Raw genomic sequence first — 18,673 nt, 5'->3', positions numbered from 1 at the left:
TGGATACCCAAGCACACCAAATCACTAGTTACATTTGAAAACATTTGTTTATACTCTAGCATTTATTGCAAACCCTAAATGAAAATTGTGATCCATATTGTTTATAGTCTCACTTCTCTCTCTAATCATGTTCTACTGTGTGTTACTCACAGTGAAACTATGAGGAGAGCTGGTCAGAAAATGGGAGGGAGATTTCCATAGAGAATTTCAACAAAAATGGGGAAAAAATATTTTCCACAGGAAATGTAAAAAACTGAACCAAAATATTTCAATTCTGAAAAGTCACTGTTCCTAATAAGAATTGTACTTTGGATGTCTCACATTCCCATTCCTCTGCAAAGATTGTACCCTCTCATCAAACTACATGTCCTATGATGCACCATGGTCTCTCCTCTTTTAGTGAGGTGAGGTGGTTCATCATGGCAGCTGTATGGAAGATTTGCATCACAAGAAACGAAGTCCATTTGGGTAGCCCAGCCCAGAATGGGAGCATCAGGCACCTGACCTACAATTCCCATGAGGTACCCTAGTGGCATTTCAGGATCTAAATAATGCAGTTCAGTTTTTCAGTGAAAATGTTAAGTTTTCCATGGAAAACTGACACTTTGAGGTTTGACTAATTTTTTTTTGCTAAATTTTTTGTCAATAAGCAGTTTAATCAAGAAATGGGAAAAGGATTTCAGAAGTGAAGTGAAGCAGTTTCAGTAGAAAGTTTTCAACCAGCCTCAGTTATTTGTTTACTCACCATTTTATTTCCTGGTTTAATTGGTGTACATGAAAACTTTATTACATCACTTATGATTGATTTGTTCTTTCCACTTACTGTGAACCACTTTATGTCATAGGACTGGGGAGTGGGGGCGGGAGACAATGGGACTGAAAACTATTATTACCAGTACTTTGTTCTTTCCACAAATAATTTTAATTGCCCTTATCATGCCCTTCCTACAGAATGGTATCTACAGCTGTTTTTTTCCCCTGTTCATGACAGTCATCCAAAAAAAAGGCCAGTGATCAGAAAAATCCCAGGTACAATTAACCAAAACCTTGTTGATTTTCAACTTTCTTCCACATAGTGAAACATATGGTAAAATCCAAGAATCTTGGTGAAAATTAAACAAATAACTGTCTATATTCATTTGGGGAAGCCAAAGAAACTTCTTATACCACATTTTTGTTATAAAATAGTATACCAGATGCCAGCAGCGGGCAAAGGAAAGTATCCACAAACAACTGTAGACTAACACACACGACTTTATGCCCTTCCAATTACCAGCAAACCACATGCCACAACTGTGCTACAAAACAGCTCTAACGTTATCATCATTGATCTTGCCTGAGGGTTTCTTGTAAAGAATTATTTGACATTCTTTCTATAGACTTTGAAAATGTAATTTATTTGGTGTATGCATCCTTTCAGGTTAACATCAGACACCAACTACTTGTACAATTTCTTCTTAACAAAGGTTTTTATATTCTTGTGATGTCTGTCATGTAGTCACATGCTCATAAATTATCAAAACATTTTCAGAGCAGTGGATCACCACTACTGTAGGAAATAGATTTTTCCAGTTCATAAAATCATCAAGATAGTTCAATTTAAGTGCTATTGGCATGCACTGTGGTTGCAAAATCCCCAGATTGATAGTGCAACATATTGTGTGTTCTACTAGTGCCTAAGGCAACTGGGTTTCACTACAGTAGAAAAAAATAAAACTTTTGGATGAAATTCCTGCCTGTCCAGAGAGCCAGCACAAGCCCTATGCACCATCCAACAGGCCTTATGTGGAATGTACCACGTACACAGACCTTTTGCTGTACCTCTACACTAGGGTGAATTTCACTCTTTGAGAAAGTCTTTTCTAGAGGAGCCCAAAAAATAGTGATGGCTCCCACTTCCTGTAGAATGGATACTGGAATTGTTTGAGAGGATTCACAATTTCACTTCACTTCACTCCCTTTAGTCTGGGCCACAACCAAGCCTAATGTTTCATGCTCAGGATACTTTAAGAGAACAATTGAATAATACATAGGCACTAAGCAGTACTGTATAAGTTAGTTGTTCTAAAATATAGGCCTGAATTAATCTAGCACAGTGGAATTGCTAAATCTTTCAGGTCCAACTGCACCAAGAGAAGGATTAGAAGAATATAGGAATGAATACACTAACTTACTAAATGGGTCCCTGATTGCACATTGTACAGTTAAGGGTATGCCACCTCCTGAACACCCTTTTGTGGCCAAGTATGACTCGTGGTGCCCTGCCTTGGTTTCCCCTTTTCAGGGTTTCTCAAAAAAACCCACATCACCAGAGTCTGGTTTGGCTGCTCCAGTTACTTGACACTCCAACTAGGTCATTGAACAAGAGCCCAGCCCTTTTCGGGTATACCAGTCCAAAAAGAGAAACAAAGTCCTCACAGTCTACACCCCAGCTTCAAACAGGGCCCAACCTCTCTGTCCTGAGGGTCTGGTTTGTCTTACTGCTCTTTTATTGACCAGCAACTCCCAGGACTTCCTTCTTGGACTCTTTCTTCTCCCCTGACTGGAGAGAAGGACCCTTTGCCTTTCCCTAAACCCCCTTGTTTTTTCCCTAAGGGTATGTCTACACTGCAGCTAGGAGCAAGCCTCCCAGGATGGGCAGACAGACTCGCACCAGCAGGCTGGAGCTAGCATGCTAAAATAGCACCATAGACAGTGCGGGTTGAGTGGCAGCTTGGGATCTCAAGCCCACCCAACTTTCAAGGTCTGAGCTTGACTAGCCAAGTCTCTATGTCCACACTGTTATTTTTAACACACTAGCTCAAGCCCTGCTAACACAAGTCTGCCTACCAAGGCTGAGAGGCTTGCTCCCAGCTGCAGTGTAGACATACTTATGAGGCTTAGCTAAGCCACATGACCCACATATCATGTGACTTTACTGCTTCTCACCACTGGGGAAATGAGTTAATTGTGCCACAGGTGGGGCTGAGCCTTTATCTCCTTAAAGGGAGCAACCACTCTGTGACATTGACAAAGGTTTTCATCACAATCCCTGGTTTTCATCTTTCTGAATCATTCACATTTGGGTTACAATGTCTAGACCTTGTGTTTGCTTTAAAATAAACACAATCCCCTCTAACATTTTAAGAACGAGATGTGTGGAAAAATACATTTTTCCATTGCTAACAATACCCTAATATACATTTTTAAAAGAGTGTTTACAGCGTAAACAGCTGAAGTTTCAAACTTGGGAAATGCAATTCAAAATGGTGGCTGCCACAATGTCTTTCTATCTAGATATTTCTAAGCTTATCACCATGGTACATGGGCACCTGTTTCAGAGGTAGGGCATATATCTAAAGTAAACACACTTACCACCTGGCACTTCTCTAAAGAAACTAGAGTGGAAAAATGGAATCAGTCTTGAAAACATCCCTAATTAATAAAGACAATACCAATTTTTTAAACATTTTTGATAACCAAAGCAAAAGGCAACTATTCTCTTCCCATCTTTTCTGTAGCAAACTATTCTTATCCGATCTTTCCAATATGCCTACATGGTAAACACACTGAGGCAGGCTTTGGCTGAATCTCATACTGAGTGTTCAGCTCAGAGGGTACTTGAGGCACCTTAGAGACTAACCAATTTATTTGAGCATGAGCTTTCATGAGCTTCATTGGATGAAGTGAGCTGTAGCTCACGAAAGCTCATGCTCAAATAAATTGGTTAGTCTCTAAGGTGCCACAAGTACTCCTTTTCTTTTTGCGAATACAGACTAACACGGCTGTTACTCTGAAAACAGTTCAGAGGGTATTTTCCCACATTCATCCCCAGGTACAGTGGAGGTTTTATTTCAGTAGGGGTCTATGATTTATGGAGAAAGTCATCCAAAATTTAAAATAAACATCAAACAACTTTATTATGGAAACATTAAAGATGCTTTTGCATGCACTAAAGTTTAGAGCAGTGCTCTAAAACTATAATCATAATTCTATTACCTCTCATAAGTAATAAGCATATAATTTTATAAGCACTTAAATTAGCCATGAAAAGATTAAATTTTATCAGATTAGATTAAATGGATAGAATAAATGGATTTAAAGGCCACAGGGGACATTCTAACACTGTTTTGAGATCAGACCATATGCAAGGTGTGAAAATAAACTCATGAGAACTCTGCATTGTTAACTTGCTACTTTTTCCCACTTAATACTTCTTAAAATGGTTTTAATTTATATAATTTCTCAGCAAATCATTTTCCTTTGATATTAACAATGAATTTTAAATAGAACAGTTGGAGTTTCTTCAGTGAAATTCCATTCACTTGTAAAGCAACAGAGAACCATGATTATTTCTGTCCTGTTTCTGTGCATCCCGTTGTTCTTTTGACATCGCTTCTCAATAAATGGACTAAATGAGCTGTAAATATCAGCATTTAACCAATCAAAAAGATCTTTATTTATTTAAAATGTATCAGATTTGCTTAATCTAAAAAGGCTATTCAGGTCAGCTGAGATATTAGAAGACTGCTGAATCACATTTAATGCTATTTAAAAGGATGTGAACAGGCTAGAGGAAAAATTAAACCAAGGCCATTAAAATTTAATTTGTCTTAGTAAAGCCATTAACAGTTCAGTTTTATGCACTGGCAGGCATTCTAAAAATATAGCCATATAATTCAGAAACCCAGAGTTGTTAAGTGGATGCCCCTTATGTAGCAAAAATTACAAAAAAGTGACCTCTCATCCTAAGTAGCACAACCCCACAGTGTTGAGCAGGGGTAGGAATACGTGATACAGCATGGCCAGAGGGCAGCAGGAGAGTGCTGGAAGGAGTTTTATTCCCTGTAGAGGGAAGAAAATTTGCTATAGATTAATTAAAGCACCTGAAGCCAATTAGAGCACCTGAAGCCAGTCACCTGAAAAAAACCCTCTGCTGCAATCAGACAGGAGGAGGAGTAGAAGCAGAGTGGATTGGTGTTGGAGCAAAGAGCAGTTTGGAGGAGTTGGAATGGAGTGGATTGGTGTTGGAGCAAAGTGCAGTTTGGAGGGAAGCAGAGGAGAGTTTGGAGAAGTGCTGTGGTATGCTAAGAAAACCAAGACCCTAGGTAAAAGGACACCTGGTTTGTGCATAGGGAGGGCAGGAAGCCCCACAAGCTGAAGGGCAGGAGAGAGAAGTAGCCCAGGGGAAGGAACTGCTAGTTCAAGTGGTTTACTGCTATCCCTAGGGCCCCTGAGCTCGGACCTAGAGTAGAGGGTGGGCCTGGGTCCTGCCCTCTCCACTTTCCTCCTCTAGGACACAAGTAGGGCAGTTAATACCCCAGTTCAGGGGCAAGAAATGGTGCCCTGAACACCCTCCTCCTCTCTCCCCTGCCCCCCACCCCTGCCTGAGAGCGTGAGACCCATCATAGTAGTGCCAGCAATTTGCCACAATAGGTATACATAGACATATTACATTATCGAGTCACAAACCAATCAGCCTTCTTTTAGCCTACTTGCTTTGCTTTTATTCCTTGAAGCAATCTCTTAAACTTTTACATTTCACTAGCACTAACAGCCCTCTTTGAGATACTGCATTAGACTCTACCAAGGCAATTCTGCATCTGATAATTGCCAAACTAGTAGTATGATTTAACTTAAAAGTATATGGTTAATCAGAAACTCCCCCTCCTACATTATTTCAGGATAACTATGTGGAGAAGTAGACAACCCACCTGTTGTACATGATCAAGAACAATTGCAATGCCATGAATTTTGACAGAAATGGTGACATCTTCCTAAAAATGCTCTAGGTATTCTATACTAATTGAAAAGGAGTACTTGTGGCACCTTAGAGACTAACATTTATTTGAGCATAAGCTTTCGTGAGCTACAGCTCACTTCATTGGATGAAGTGAGCTGTAGCTCACAAAAGCTTATGCTCAAATAAGTGTTAGTCTCTAAGGTGCCACAACACTTATTTGAGCATAAGCTTTTGTGAGCTACAGCTCACTTCATCCAATGAAGTGAGCTGTAGCTCACGAAAGCTTATGCTCAAATAAATGTTAGTCTCTAAGGTGCCACAAGTACTCCTTTTCTTTTAGTGAATACAGACTAACACGGCTGCTACTCTGAAACGTATACTAATTGAGCACATGTTGGCTTTCACTTTAACCTTGTCTGTAGCTTTGATTGTACCTGTGTGGTCCAGAACAGTATTTTTATTTGTGTACAACTCTTGTCAACTACCACTAACATATAGCTGAATTCTGAATTATTCGAGTTGTAAGATTCCTCAAACCAGATTTATTAAATGCAGACATGTTTCTGCATATGAATTTTTGATTTAACCATGTATTTAATTTCTAAAGAAATAATGCATGAAGGCAGTACATAATGTTACTCGTAACAAGTAACCTGTACTATACTGCTGTCTTTACAATTTTGCCTTTGCAAATTGAAAACATTATTACAATATTTTCTGTATTCACTTTAGGAATATTTTGAGAATATTTCAAATACTAGAACAGTTACATGCACAGGTATTTGTTAATATTTTAGTCCACTGTATTTTTCATGTGTTTACAATATAATAAAGTAGGATTAAACTGAGAATACATCGGGTTACGTGTCAATGGACAACTAAGACTTCATACTGCACTGTCTGAAAAGAGAAGCTGCAATTTTGGGGTTGCATGGTCATTCTTTCAAGTGAATTAAAATTAAATATTGTCACAGCTATGATTGTATAAAAGGTGTCTAGCTGATGTACAAAACCTGGAATTGCATAACATTGGGTTTAATTATGTTGTTACATAAATTCCTCCACTACACCACAGAGCCTCTGGCTGAGTTTCTCATGTTTCTCACTGTGGTGGTGGAGATACCAAGGATGATAGTGGTCAGTGACTTTAAGGTGCATGCTCCTTCTGGACTGACTTGGGAGGTCAAGGCTATAATAGCAACCATAGGGCTAGCCTGCGTGATTTCCGGCTCTTTACATAAATAGTGAAATCCTGGTCCCATTGCTGTTACCACTCTGGATCTAGTGTTTGGAATAGCTTTGGAGAATATGGAGATTATAACTACATAATACGGTTATGGACTGATCACTTCCAGCCTAAGGCTTTGACACTCTCATGTAGTTGGGGTAAAAGATCTGTTTAATAGTCCACTTCTGGTGAAACTGGGTAGGTTCCAGAAGGATTTGAGGGAATGGTATCTATGGGTCCAAATGACCACTCTCTGAATTGTCTGGAGGGATATTAAGAACATATTTTGTCCATAGTGATACTGTGGCTCCCAAATACTTTCTTCACTCTCACAGTTCATCATGGCTTACAGGTGATTTGTGATGGATGCCATGAAAGGGAAAAAACAGTCAAAGATCTGATGGCAGAGGTCACTCTCTGAATGACACCACTGGAGACACCAAGATTGCCTTTAAACTTATTCTGTTGATCATGTAGTTACCCAGGAAAGGATTTCCTCTTTCCTGATGGATGATTTAAGTGTTAGGGAAGCTTTGGAAGAAGAAAGGGAGTGGTAACCTCTACTATCTTCTTAAGGAGTCCTGTAAGCTAAAGATATTTCGTTAGTATGGATTGGATCACTTCGAGTTGGAAACCTCATTCACAGCAGAATAAAGTTTACTAGTGGCAAATCTGAGTTTGTTGATGTCCTAAGGCGCTTCAGTGTGTTGCTTACAGAACTGCCAAATCCATCTAAGATATGTTTAAATTTAGAGAATGTGCAAACAGTTTGGTCAACTCAAATGTTCACTGAGCAGATTGCCTCAAAGCTACCCTAAAGCTGATTTGTCCTTGACAAAATGAGAAACAGCAGATAAAACAGTTGTCCTCCCTGTAACTGCACTGGGAGAAAGTAAGCAGAAACCAACGTAATTGAACTTGAGCATCTGGGTACAGGTTACATCTTCCTGACTTATACCTAATCCTTTAGACTGAAAAGGCATAAAGAAATGTGTATGTCCAATGTATAATGTAACGGACAAGAAATTGTGTAATGCTGAGACTTGAGTAGAATAAGGAACCTCCGCTGATTATCTTGACTGAAAACTTAATGAAAGTAGATGTCCTTCCTTAACTGTAGCACCTTAGAGACTAACCAATTTATTTGAGCATAAGCTTTCGTGAGCTACAGCTCACTTCATCGGATGCATACTGTGGAATACTGCAGTTTTCACAGTATGCATCCGATGAAGTGAGCTGTAGCTCACAAAAGCTTATGCTCAAATTGGTTAGTCTCTAAGGTGCCACAAGTACTCCTTTTCTTTTTGTGAATACAGACTAACACGGCTGTTACTCTGAAGCCTTCCTTAACTGTATCAGTCCAAAAAATCTAATACTATTGTATTCCTACACCTCTCCAGAGCAGAAAGAAAATCTTTTATGGTGTACAAACAGCAATTAGAATGACACTGCACATTCTACAGTATATTAATAATTAATTTAACCTGGATTTGAACCTATGTCTTCAGGGAAGACCGTCTCATGCACTAATTCAGTGCAACACTTACAGCTCCCACTAAAAAGTGCTTTTATCAACTACACAAAGTACCAAACAGAGCTTCCTTTTTATCAGACCTTATCAAGGAATTTACTTTGAAACCCAATGAATGGTTCAGTTCAACCACAAATGTTTTCAAGATATTTAAATAGATTGGAAAGTGTATATTTCATATTTTTTCTCTCTCTCTCTCGTACAAAATAAATTAGAATATACATGGTTTCATTTATCAGAAACCACCACCAATGTAACACTATTGTGATTACAGGACCCTCCTAGCAGTTCCATTTCTAAAAGGCCATGGGCAACATTACCACAAAAGCAGTAGCTATATCAACATTATACAATGCTGTGACTCCATTAATGAAAGTATTTTTTGGCACAACTATTCCATCGTATTTGTGGCCAAAAATTCAGAAATATCTGACTTTTTAAAGAAGCCCTCAAGATATTTCTTTTTTACACAGCAAATACTTATCACAGTCCCAGGCCATGTAAGTGCACCTTTTTTTTTTTTTTTTAAAGTTCTGTTGAAGTACATCAAAAACTTAAGTGAAGCTGAAGGATCCCTTAAATCCAGATGATACAGACCCAATAGATTTGTTCACTAGGTTTATACCATTTTATCTGAGCTCCTTGCTTCTTTAGGCACAGGGCCTAAACTGAATATGTCAAAAGAGAATCACTTTAAGCTAAGAAACAAATTTCTGGCAGAAAGCCAAAATACTTATATTAACATAGATTAAAAATATTAATGTCTTGATTTCACATGCTTTTTAAAAATAACCTGTTTGCTCAGCATTGGTAAGACTGTTTCTAAGAGCACATCCATTCCTCTGGTAATGGTGATGAGGATGGGGAGGTGTACTTTTTGGATGTGGATCACATAGGTAAAAGTACTGATACTGTAGGTTTTTACAAACAAAGATCACCAAAGAGGCTGTTGCAGCCTCTCTCAAACAATATTTTCTTTAATGCTTTCTCCTGCATTGAAAAGAATGCTGCCAAATGATTTAGCTCCTTAGAGAGTTCCCTGATAGCCTTTCAGGAGCTATATCACCAGGCTTATAAAGGTCTTATTAAGAAGGTATTTAACAGCTTCATAATTTAGATTTCATAGAAATGTTTCTGTCGTGGGGTTCTCTCACTGTTAGGATACCTCCTCCTGGCTGCTCAAAGGATTAGCTCTCTCCAGATCTGACACCCACTTCCATTGTTTGCTCTCGCTACATCCCCTCTCACTCTTTGGGACTCAGTGCACTCCCTCTTCGTGACTTGGCCTTCCAGCCAGGTCACTGTCTGCTGTCTGTTTCTCCCCTTCTGGGGGCATCAAAGTCCAACTGGATCAGCTGTGATAATGCTTCTCCCAACAGTTTTCCAATCCAAGGCCAGGTCCTACGCCACTTTCCCAGCAGCTGGTAGAGGAACCTGGGCCTACCCACTATTCCAGGTTCCAGTCCAGAGACCCTATGTCTAGCAAATATGGTCTGTTAGCTCCCAGACCCTGTTGCTAATTCCCTGGACTCCTTTCTACCTCTCTGCTCTATCTTCTGTCACCTCCTCACTCTTCAAGCCCAAACTCCCTCCTCTCAGGGAATAACTGCAGTGACTTAACGCTGCAGCTCCAGACACTTCTCCCTTCTTCCAGGGAGTGACTGCAGAGGATTACTGCTGCAGCCCCCTTCTGTTCTCCGCTTGCTGGCTTTGTACTGGCCAGCCTACACTTGCTCAGCTGAGCTTCCCCTTCTATTAGGGCACCTAATTCTCCCCCAAGTGCAGCCTGTTTGGTTAATTAGCCCCCTCCCAGCTACCTGAACCTTTTCTGGTGATTTGTGGAGTGAACATATCACAGAAATGTAGGGTTGGAAGGGACCTGAGGAGTCATCAAGTCCAGCCCCATGTGCTGAGGCAGGATCAAATAAAGCTTGACCATCCCTGTCAGGTGTTTGTCCAACCTGTTCTTAAAATCCCTCAGTGATGGGGATTTTACTGCCTCCTTTGGCAGTCTATTCCAGAATTTAACTGTCCTTATAGTTTAGAAAGTTTTTCCTAATACCTAAACTAAATCTTCCTTGCTGCAGATTAAGCTCATTACTACTTGTCCTACCTTCAGTGGACACGGAGAACAATTGATCACAGTCCTCTTAACAGCCCTTAACATAGTTGAAGACCATTATCAGGTCTTCCCTTAATCTTCTTTTCTCACGAATAAGCACAACCAGTTGTTTGTTTAACTTTTCCTCATCGGTCATATTTTCTAAACCTTTTATCATTTTTGTTGCCCCTCTCTGCACTGTCTCCAATTTATCCACATGTTTCCTAAAAGCGTGGCATGCAGAACTGGACATATTACTCCAGGTGAGGCCTCACCAGTGCCAAGTAGAGCAGGACAATAACCTTCTGTGTTTTATATCGACACTTGTGTTAATACAACCAAAATATTACCCTTTTTTCACAACTGTATCACATTGTTGACTCATTCAATTTGTGATCTACTACGATCCCCAGATCCTTTTCAGCAGTACTACTACCATCTACTCAATTATTGTCCATTTTGTATTAGGGCATTTAATTTTTATTTCCTAAGTCTAGGACTTTGCACTTGTCTTTACTGAATTTGATTTTGTTGACTTCAGACCAATTCTCTAATTTGACAAGGATGTTTTAAAATTTAATCTTGTCCCCCAAAGTGCTTCCAACCCCTCCCAGCTTGATGTCATCCACAACTTTTATAAGCATACTTTCCACTCCATTATCCAAGTCATTAAGGAAAATATTGAATTGTACCAGACCCAAGATAGCTCCCTGCAGGACTCCACTACATGTACCCTTCCAGTTTGACATTGAACCATTGATAACTGCTCTTTGCGCATGGTCTTTCAACCAGTTGTGCACCCACTTTATAGAACTTCCATCTAGACCATATTCCTATTCTGCTTATGAGAATGACCTGTGGGACTGTCAGAAGTCTTCCTAAAATCAAGATCTATCATGTCTATAGTTCGCCCCCATCCACTAATCCTATTGAAGAAGGAAATTAGATTGGTTTGGTATGATTAGTTCTTGACAAATCCATATTGGCTATTACTTATAACCTATTATACTCTAGGTACATAAGAACCGCCATACTGGGTCAGACCAATGGTCCATCTAGCCCAGTATCCTGTCTTCTGACAGTGGCCAATGTCAGGTGCTTCAGAGTGATCCATCCCCTGTCACCCATTCCCAGCTTCTGGCAAACAGAGGCCAGGGACTCTTCAGAGCATAGTTTTGCATTCCTGCCCATCCTGGCTAATAGCCATTGATGGACCTATCCTCCATGAACTTATCTAGTTCTTTTTTGAACCCTATTATACTTTTCACCTTCACACCATCCTCTGGCAAAGAGTTCCACGGGTTGGTACTGTGCATTGTGTGAAGAAATACTTCCTTTTGTTTGTTTTTAAACTTGCTACCTATTAATTTCATTTGGTGACCCCTAAATCTTGTGGTATGAGAAGGAGTAAATAACACTTCCTTATTTACTTTCTCCACACCTGTCATGATTTTATAGACCTTTATCATATTCTCCCCTTAGTCCAAGCTGAAAATTCCCAATCTTGTTAATCTTGCTTCATATGGAAGCTATTCCATACTCCTAATTTTTCTTGCCCTTTTCTGTACCTTCCTTCTTATCCCATGACAGCTTACTTTACTGAAGAGCCTTTGAGGAATCTTATAAAAGGTTTTCTGAAAAATCTAAGTACACTATATGCACTGGATCATCCTTGTCCACATGCTTGTTGACTCCCTTAAAGAACTCTAGTAGATTAGTGAGGCATGATTTCCCTTTACAAAAACCATATTGACTCTTCTCCAACAAATTGTGTTCATCTGTGTATCTGATAATTCTGTAGTTTCAACCAATTTGCCTGGTACTGAAGTTAGGCTTACTGGCCTGCAGTTGCTTACAAATTGGTTGTTTAATAATTGGTTCCAGTATCTTTCCAGATATTGAAGGTAGGCTGACAGGTCTGTAATTCTCTGGGACTTCTTTGTTTCCCTTTTTAAAGATAGGTTGTGCATATGTCCTTCTCCAGTCCTTTGGGATCTCACCCATCCTTCATGAATCCTTGAAGAGAATTGCAAACAGTTCCAAGATTGCTTCCTCTAATTCCTTAAATAGCTTGGGATGTATTTTGTCAGGCCCTGCAGACTCTAATACATCTAACTCATCTAAATATTCTTTAACATGTTTGCTCTCTATTTTGGCTTGCATTCCTTCCCCCTTGTTGTTAATATTTTTTGCTGCTTATCTGATCACAATTAATCTTTTTCATGAAAACTGGAGCAAAATAGGCATTAAATACCTCAGCCTTCCTGATGTCATCTGTTGTTAGCTCATCTTCCCTACTAAGCAGAGGAGCTATACTTTCCTTTGTCTTCCCTTGTTCCTAATGTATTTAAAGAATCTTCTTATTGCCTTTTATGTCCTTGGGTAGATGAACTTATTTTGGGTTTTAGCTTTTCTGATTTTGTCTCTGCATACTTGTGCTAGTCTTTTGTACTCCTCCTTGGCAATTCATCCATGTTTCCCCTTTTTGTAGGATTGCTTTTTGATTTGCAGCTAATTAAAGAGCTGCTGAGGAAGCCATATTGGCCTCTTACGATTCTTCCTATCTTCCCTTCTCATTAGGATAGTCTGCAGTTGTGGCTTTAATATTCTAATGCCAGCGCTCCCAAACTCCTTTTATCCCTTAGATTTTTCATAAGATCCCATGGGACCTTACCTAAATGTATTCAAAATCTGCTTTCTCCCCGCCCGCCTTCTAGCACTTATATTCCTATCTGTACTTATGACTCCTTTTAGCACAAAGTTGAGCATCTCACAATCTTTAATGTATTTATCATAGTAACACCCGTGTGAGGTATGGAACTGCTGTTATTCTCATGGGCTTTGAGGCTGAGAAAGAATAAGTGGCTTATCCAAGTCTGTAGCAGAGAAGGCAGGGTCTTCCAGCTCTCATGCTGGCCCCCTAACCATTGAACCATCCTTCTCAAACTTTAGCTCAACTCCTGAGGCCTTTAGTCCATTTTTACTCAGTCCACATTCAGGCAAACTCCAGTCAATGGATATTTGACTGTATAATGTCTGAGTAAAAACGGAATAAGGATTTGGACCCTAATGCAAATGGGGTGGAGGGAGGAATAGGAACTATTCTTTAAAAATTACAATATAATATTCCTTTACTAAGCACTATATGCTTATGCCTATGCAATCTGGCATTAAAATATCAGTCTCAAAACAAAAGGCCAGAATAGTAACACTTGTACAGACCTTTAGAAGCAATAAGCTGAATGATTTTTTACACAATGACAACCACTTATATCATGATGGGAGGAAGTAAGCCTGAATTCTTCTCAGCTGTATATGCCTGTTTTTTACAGTGAGTGATAGGAATGAGCGTAACAGAGACATCTACAGACTAAACTAGTAAAGCTGTCTTGTAGCTCCGCTAGTGGAGTCTTGCTTTCTAAAATTTGATTCTTAATATCTTCCCTTTCTGGGCTAATTTCTTTGCAGTCTTCTAATGGAGCCTTCCTCTGGGTTTAGGAGCCTGGAGTTATGTTTTAGTCTCTGCTTTGGTATAAGTGTCTGGAACTAATTCCATGTTCTGAGCTAGTGTGAGAAGAGCACATGTTGGTAGTATGGTAGTAGACAGATGGAAAAGCATTCTGATTCTATGGATACGCTGTACAGCATCTGCATTTACAATGTACAAAGCACCCATCTACTGTGTGAAGAGCAGTAATGTTCAGAAACCAAGGTGTCTTCATTCAAGAACTACATAACTGAATTTTACAATAACAAAGTCACTTGCTTAACCCAGATACCAGATCTTTAGGTCTGATTTTGTGTGTGTGTGTGTGTGTTTAATGTTCAGAATGTGACTTCATAGTGGGCTGAATCCAATATCAAAAATCCACTTTCACTTTTCCTACATATTTTGTGTCTACTGGACTTTTTTAGATTTTTACAATAATTAAAAGGGATGCATACCCAGAGTTCCAGGCGCTTCCCTGACACATTATATAAACAAAAATACAATTAAACGGCCATCATAACTGAGTCCCCTACAAAACACAAAAACTCCCTTTGCCCATGCACACCTAACCCTCATATAACCCCACCCTCAAAACGTACTGCACAGAACGAATGACAACTGAAGTTTTATCTTGAGTCACTTAGTCATTTCATCAGCTAAACCAAATCAATGAAAATCCAAGATGCTGCAGTATGTGATGTTAGTGATTCACCACATGACAACTTTCTCTGAGTCTTTGTTGAACAAGTGTTCCAACATGGTGTTAGGGGACATTGTGCTGCTGGAACTTTTTGTTTGAGACCTAAATCTGAGTTCCTTGTGTTCATTAAAAATCTCATTTTTTATTAATAGTCTTGCGTTAATAATAGCACTAACACCTATACCGGCAATAGTAGCATCTCATTACTTGAGATATCTCATCTCATTTTATATATGAGATACACTGTTACTAACAGAAGTCTCTTAATAAGGAGCAGTGGGATTTTTAATGACTACAGAAGTTATAAGGAACTCAGTTATAGGTCTCACTTAAAAGATGTGTGACAAGATACACCCACCCAGCTTATATACTGCTCTATTCTTAGCAGGTATTCAAGACACGCACACTATTAACTAAATCAATCTAACAATATCATTTTACAGCAACTTGTCTTCCCTGTCCCCACCCCAATATCACATGATGTTTTAACTTAGTCAAATTCTGAGATGAGTTGCATACTTTCAACTCCCACTGCAACTAATGAGAACTAAGAGTGCCTAGTTCCTCTCAGTATTTGTCCCTTAGATTTCAGGATAATAGGGCAAGAAAATTTTTATACATGTGCCGAACATTTAATCAGAGCTATATTATTCATGATCATTTTATTATTTTAATGTTATGCTAATTCAAGTATGCTGCACCACAAACCCAAGTCCTTCCTGTAACACATTCTATCATCTTTATATGGTGCTATCAGCTTCCTCAACACTTCTCTGTCTAGCATGGAGCTGCTCGGCAATCAGTAGATAGACGACAAAATGCATTCCTATGGACAGCATGTGTAGAAGCATGATTTACTCATTCTTTAAGTACAGTTGTTCCATTTCTAAATTTACCCTTTTATTTCAGCACTGCAATTTGTGTTTCACTCTCACCCGGAAAAGTGTGTCCTAACAGAAAAGAATTTTTAACTTCTCCCACGTGGCTTAGATTTTGCTCAGGCTGACCTGTACCATAAGCGTGTGGTATATCATGGCACTATCTCTTTAAAATTAGTCATGCATAATCAGCAGGGGCTTCCCATTGCAAGGGAATGTACATGATGCAGACACATAGGGTCTGCACAGAGTCTGTAGTAGCCATCTTGTCATGTAACTAATGAAGAGGGTTGTGGTTTAAATATAGCCCTGATCTCACTCTGGGTTCCTAAAGTACAAAGCCTGCAGCATACTCACAAGGAAGATACTCTCAGCTGACTGACCTATGTTAGATAGCACAGCAGGGAAGTGGCTTCTATTGTTTCAGCTATCACCACACACAGGTGGATTTAATTGTTCCTTCATTTAGCCTGAATGAATGGTGCTTAGTATACCCATAGACTTTACCCAGGTCTGTGATTGATGGCAGCCAACATAACAAAATGCACACTGTTAGGATGTGCAAACGGGTTCCAGTAAAATAAGCTGAAATGAGTTGGAGTTGAATATTAGCTCAAATCTCAAACCTTTTATGATGTTTGAAAAATGATGCTAAACTGATTTTCACATGTCTCCACCTCCTATTTTTGGCCAGGACACATACTGAAATACCTGATTACATGGCATTTGCAAAGTAGGTCGAACCAAGAAATACCAGAAATCTAACAAAAAAGGCAGCTCATTAAATATCCCCAGCCTTAGGTCAGTCAGATGCTTATATCCCCCTGTTGAACCTCCAAACAATGTAATTGCTCATTACTAAAGGATTCCAGTGATTTTTGTTAGATATCTTGTAATCTCCTCTCCATGTTTACTTGTGATGAGCAGGGCTTGCCATTTCATAGACCCTTGGCCTCTACACTGTGATAAAACACTTGCAGCACAGAATCTCAGAGCCCACATGAGCTGACTCCAGCAGAGGGGTTGGGCTTTAGGGTTAAAAATAGCAGTGTAGATGTTCCAACTAGGGCTGGAGCCCAGTTTCAGAGACCCTGTGGAGGGGAAGGGTCTCAGAGTCCAGGCTCCAGCCTGAGCCTGATCATCTACACTTCTAGCCTCACAGCTTCAGCCCAGGTCAGCTGCCCTGAGTCAGCCAGAGCGGTCTCTCAGGTCTTTCACTGCAATGTAGACATACCCTAATTTCCCCACCACCGCAACTGCACACCACACACACACACCTGGAGCAAGATACTTATCTGCTTCTTATCTCCAACACTATATATCTAAGATACATAGCTACACGGTAAGAGGAATCAGTGCACTATGGGGTGAATATGTTATTCAGAACTTTCAGACCTCACGCAATCATGTGTTTGTGGTATGTTTGTAATATACTGGATGTATTTTGGGAGAATCCCTGGCACAAAGCCAGATGACTAATAAAGCCTGTCTACCTTTTTAAAATGTGCTAAATCTATACATACAGAACAAAGAAACCCAAACAAATAAGGAGTCACAAACTGAAATTGTCCTGTAAGAGGTCTTGAGCTAATGGTTCTTATTTCTTACTACAACCCAGTGCAATACGTTTGACCACTACCACCTCATACAGATAAAAGAGAGAGTTTGGGGAAAATTTACTGTTATACAGCCATCATGATATCTCAGTAACCAAAATATATATGCGCTAAATACATTTATGTCAACCCAATTTAAAAATGAACAGTGTTCAAAGATCCTACAATCTATCATTTATTCCCTGTAGTTTGGTAGGCTACTGTTGTGGGGAGGGGGAATTTTGTGCTCCTGAGTCCTTTAGGCATTGTTGATAGGATCACTCTCAAGACTTCACCACATACTTTTCTGTATAATTCACCTGTACATCTTTATATAACCATTTAAAGATATAAAGTCTAATGACCATTACAAAAGCACAAAGGAGCCTCGTAAAGAATAAACAGTGCAACAGGCCTACATCTGAATCTGTGAGACTCACACATTGCAAACATCTATGTTACCAAAAAGCCCCAAGCATACATCACATCAGAAGAAACAGTGATTGTTACAACTGTGACAGTTTTATATCCATAATTCTGCCCTAGCAAGGTGCATGTGTAAATAATAAAGCTTACCAGGAACACAAGGTACATGACTAATTTGCATCAAACTGAGCAGATTGCAGTCACAATCATCTTAAACATGGAAGTGCAGCATGCAGATACTAGAGATCGCAGAATGTAATACTCAATCTTGTTGCAGCATTCTAATCATAGTTCGCATATGGGCAACAAGTCACACTTTGGCCACCTCTCCATTATATACAATATATCTACGTACTATGTAGTGTATATTTTTACTATTAGCATTACAGATGTAGGGCATAATTATAAAAGGGATCAGGAGATGGCACAAAGGTGATGGCACCAGTAACTTGTGAGCTATTTTAGGCCCTCATCCTGTAACTGATAACATACAGGTGGATGTGTGGAGCCCTATGAGGACTCCCAAGGTGCCTTGTATGACTGCAACAGGCCACCTACATGCTCTCAGTTGCATGATTCTGGCTCCTATGATTAACAAAATTTAATTTCTCTCCTTCTCCTCTCTTTGCATGGCAGCTTTACCTGTAGTTGTAAAGAAAAGAGATTTGAGAGAAGTGCAGAGCATGTTTTAAGTCCAAGAAGAGCATTTTAATTACCATTTTTCTGGCAGGTACTCTTACACTGCTAGCCAGTCAGAAAGAAAGATTTGAAAAACAGACAAATAACACAGTAGATTTAAATTTCTGGTGCTAGTGAATATTCACTTGTATAATATTCACTTGTATAATTAAACTTAGTTTTATAACAATGCTGTAAGGAACAGCATCTATTAGTGGACTGAGCTTGGGGCTAGAAGCCAGGAACTTCTGCACTGTAGTCCTAATACTACCACTAACTTGCTGTGTGGCTTTAGGAAAGTCACTTAACTAACTTGTACTTCCA

The 18,673-nt window shown here is 39.4% G+C and overlaps 1 protein-coding gene across 1 annotated transcript in view; it reads right to left on the bottom strand.

The window, feature by feature from the left end:
- DNTT (DNA nucleotidylexotransferase) overlaps nt 1-18,673 on the bottom strand; it is a 478,907-nt gene that overhangs the window by 199,764 nt on the left and 260,470 nt on the right. The window lies entirely within an intron of this gene.

Source organism: Lepidochelys olivacea (genome assembly GCF_965140295.1).
Source record: "Lepidochelys olivacea isolate rLepOli2 genome assembly, chromosome: 7".
NCBI lineage: Eukaryota > Metazoa > Chordata > Testudines > Cheloniidae > Lepidochelys > Lepidochelys olivacea.
This window is presented reverse-complemented; position numbering and strand designations above follow the sequence as displayed.